The sequence below is a fragment of the Frankliniella occidentalis genome, unplaced genomic scaffold (assembly GCF_000697945.3).
Source record: "Frankliniella occidentalis isolate FOCC.00 unplaced genomic scaffold, Focc_3.1 Scaffold99, whole genome shotgun sequence".
NCBI classification, from domain to species: domain Eukaryota; kingdom Metazoa; phylum Arthropoda; class Insecta; order Thysanoptera; family Thripidae; genus Frankliniella; species Frankliniella occidentalis.
The window spans coordinates 120,679-124,636 of NW_026267228.1; the positions used below are offsets into that span (position 1 = coordinate 120,679).

Below are 3,958 nucleotides of genomic sequence, written 5' to 3' on the forward strand. Positions count from 1 at the left end.
CCCCCCCCTCTCTTCCCACTGGAATGCATGCCTCACGGCAGAATGGAACTTTTAATTGGGAAAGCGTTCAACATCGTGACGCCTTTCGTCGACAAGCAATTTAAGAGCGGGTCGTGGTCGTGATAGTGATCTAGTGAGCTGTGAGCGACGCGACCGGCGTGGCGTGGGGGCATCGGCGTGCAGCAGGTGAAAGAGGGAGAGGGAGACGGAGGGAGAGGGAGGCTGTGCTGTGCACTAGCGTCAATGTTAAGGGACGTTTAGTGAAAAATTGACGAAAGTTGCTGAGGTTTACTGAAGCTCGAAATGCAAGCTTCATTTTGTGCGTTCAGTGCTCGCGAAAGTTTACCAAAATTTGCAAAACTCAACCAAAATTTACTTTTGGTTTTATTTAATGAACTAATTGAAGAAAGAACATTTCTAACTATGCTTTTAAATAGAAATTTAATTAATGTTCGATGAGGCTAGTAGCGAGTAGCTTCTTCTCAAGTTATTCAGCAGATGAAGTTAAATTTATGTTGTTGTTTTTTTGTTTTCAATTTTCCATGTATAATGAACTCTTTTTTCCTTTACAGAATGACTTCTGAGGCGGCTTGCACAGACCAGAATGGAAGCTTCCAGCAAATGAGGTATCGTTACAATATTCCTACAACCAGGCTCGTCTAGTTAATCAGTTTTCGATGCACGCAATCATCGTAAACGAGTGTTGCGGATAGATTGGCGAGCGATTTGAGCCTGGCGGACTCGGCTGCTGCTGCTGTCTGCAGCCTGCGCTGAGTGACGGCGGCTGGGGCGGGCTTGGGCGGGCAACTCCTGCTGCAGTGATTTCCGACCCCCGCCCCGCCCGCACCGCCGCCCTCAGTTTGCAGAGCTGTCCTGTGATTCATGAGTGGTCGGTCGGACGGACGGTCTCTGCCCACGCTTGTGCAGCGCGCCCGCCTGCCTACCCTGCTATGCCTGCCTGCCTGCCTGCCTGCCTGCGCGATCGCAAGTCTAGGAAACACATTGGCAGACCCCCGGGAAGCGACAGGTCCCCTAGCGGGGCGGGGCGGGGCGCTGTGCCCGGGTGGGTGGGACGGAGTGAGCTAGACGAATGGGTGCTCGCACGCTGTTGGACGTGCACATGTATCCTGCCATGGGGCCCCTAAGCAAACAAGGCCCCTCCTCCCCTCCTTCCTACCCCCTCCTACTCACCACTCCTCTCCCACCGCACTCCCACCACAGCGGGGGAGGACCACAACGCACTGGGCCCCGGCAGCTTCCGTCGCGCGCGCAGCGGTCACTCGAGCAGGTGGATGTATTACTGCAGATGTTGGGTTGGTGTTGGCCAACATTCTGCCTACCTCTTTTCGTGAGGATCAGGTCTGCAGGGGGTCTTGTACGACTTATATGGGTAATGGCGTGCCAAAAAATACAGTTTAAGTTATTCAATCAACTCCGGGATTACGTTGTTTAAACTGGGAAAAACGGGAAAAAAATTGATGGGTAATTTTAAAACAAGTTTCTAGAACATATTTGGTCGAGGCGATTAGTAGGTAGGCAACAAACGGCCACGCCGGCGCAGCCGGTGGCCTATCCACCGCTTGTCAGGCGCCTGGATGGAGAGCTTAGCAAATATGGTTTTCTGGGTTAAGTACATCAAAATTTGTCAATTTAATGACCTCCGTTGCACAAATGTGTTGTTTTTTAACAACACATTTGTTGCTATCAAACTTTACATCAAATGCGTTGTCAATTCACACCAATTTTTTTAACAGTATGTCTATGATCAAAACCCTGTAAATGTATAAGCTTGTTCGGGAAATTTCACAGGAGACCGATGGTGCCTTCACAAATAACACTCATTGCAAGTCTCGCTTAGATAAACTTCCACTGAAAACTGGTGTCTGCAGTCTTCAGCGAATTCTTTGCCCCTCCGTAAGACAGAGGGGCACTGAGATAGGGAGAGGCAATAAAAATAGGTGCGACGCGCGAGAGGGGGGAAAGGTGGGGGTGGGGTTAGGTTGGTGCGTGAGACGGTGTGCCGCCGACGCGGAAGGTGTGTGATGCAGCAGCAGCGCGGGAAAGGCAGCAATTTTTGCCAAATTTATGGTAAATTTGTGCTGAAGGGCCTCGCGGCTCGGGGCGCCTGCAGGCGGGGCTGCTCTGGCCAGTGGCTCGTACATCACACAAGAGTGCCTCCCGGCGGGGCGGGGCGGGCGGGGCGAGCAGGGCGGGCGGGGCGGGCGGCGCACCCGTGTGGCCACATGGCGCCTATACACCTTAATTGGATGACTCTCCTTATTTATGTGGATTATTCAGGGCCGTAATGAAGGCTGGCCAGAGCCGTGGGCGCAGCGCGCGCAGGTTCAAACCCCTCTGCCGGCCCCTTGCTACTTTTTCAAGTGGCCTGCCGCCTCCCAGCCCTGCAGCCAAGTGGCCCCGGCACTGCAAAACAGTCCTGGTTGAAAGCCCTGCCCCTGCACACCGTCCCGCCGCGCCGCACCGCGCCGCCACGCCAAGCCACGCGCTCCTAAACGACCGATATGGCTTCCAAAAAGCGCACCAGGCGACACCATTCGCCCTTAATGGCAAAATTTACAATCGTCGTTGAAATTGGATTATTGTCAGTTCCCTTATTTATCCTCTCTTATAAAAAGATCGTTTACGGTCTGTGATAATGACGATGCTGGTGCTTAGCAGCAGCTGAGCTGCAGTAGTGAGGGGTCACTCTTCCCCCGCTGCCCACAGGCACCGTTATTTAAAATCTTAACGTGTTTGTTGAAAGTGATTTTGTTCTCGTTTTGCACACGTCTCTTGAGCTGAACCACTAGAGCCACCTGTGCTGCGCCGCTGCGCGCGGTGCGTCGTGCCAGAACCCTCAGAGTCACAATGGCGAGGATGCTCGCTCCCCCTCCTCCACCTTCTCTTGTGATGAGTTACTTTTCGTTTTTCTGTGACATCGTCATTAAAAGTTATCTTCATTAACAGACAATTAGCTACGTTAGCAGGGAGATGGAGAGCAGGCTGCTGGCTGAGAGAAGGGGAGAGGTATGGGACGGTGGAGGTGGGGTGTGGTAGGGTGTAAGTCCCTTCCCAGCCGCCCTGGCCCGCCCCGACCCGCCCGCCAGTCTGAGCCAGCGGGAGAAGAGGAGGTGCTGGGCTGGAGAAAGTTGGCGGCGGTGACACCACGAGATTCCCTGCGCCATTTTTGGTCCTTGATGTTCGCCCCCACTTCCCATCTTGATCTCCTGCCGCATGAAGTAACCCCACACTGGCTATGAAATATTTGCCGTCATTTAAATCTTAGTGTAAGTTGTTTTTCTGTCCAAGCAGGTATTCTTTTTCAATTTTTGCACTTATGGTTTATTTTGCTTGTGTTCACTTCATTAGGCCTATGACATTAAAATAAAGAAGACTCCCTGTTAAAGCTTACCGTAAAGTTCACGTAAATTTACAGTAAACCATGCAGCTGATTGCACCTGCATCAGTAAGCTACGTTGAACCATGGTTCATTGCGTTCTGATTGCAACGCCCACCTTACAGTGTGAGATTGAAAATGAAGGGGAAAACTTTCGTCCATAGAATGTCAACTGGTAGAAGACAATAGTGTGGCACAAATGGACATTTCAAAAAAAAAAACAAAAAAAAAACTATGAGGGTGGGCAGACAAAAAAATTCACGAAAAAACACAAAATTGTTGTGGTTGTTTTTCCTCATTTAGAGTAGGAAATTTTTACCCTAACTCCTTTTGTTATTAGTGTAAAAGTGAGGCTAAAGAGTCCCTCCGTTGGATTTCTTTACACGGTAAGATCCATCTTCTGCCCCCCCCCTCCCCCCGCGCGCGTTCTACGGCGATATAGCCGGGCACGCCCATATAACCCTGGCCTGGCGTGTAGTAGCATACAAGTATAGTATCCTCTCCTCATTCGAATCTCATCGGTCAATAATGACCCCCTTCCCTCTCCCCCCGCAAAAAAAA

The 3,958-nt window shown here is 51.2% G+C and overlaps 1 protein-coding gene across 1 annotated transcript in view; it reads left to right on the plus strand.

Moving 5' to 3' along the window:
* LOC113214298 (zinc finger protein with KRAB and SCAN domains 1-like) overlaps window positions 1–3,958 on the plus strand; it is a 155,459-nt gene that overhangs the window by 56,050 nt on the left and 95,451 nt on the right. Inside the window, exon 2 of the mRNA XM_052269692.1 lies at window positions 573–626. The gene's annotated coding sequence lies outside the window, so the exon portion shown is untranslated. The remainder of the gene's footprint in view (window positions 1–572; window positions 627–3,958) is intronic.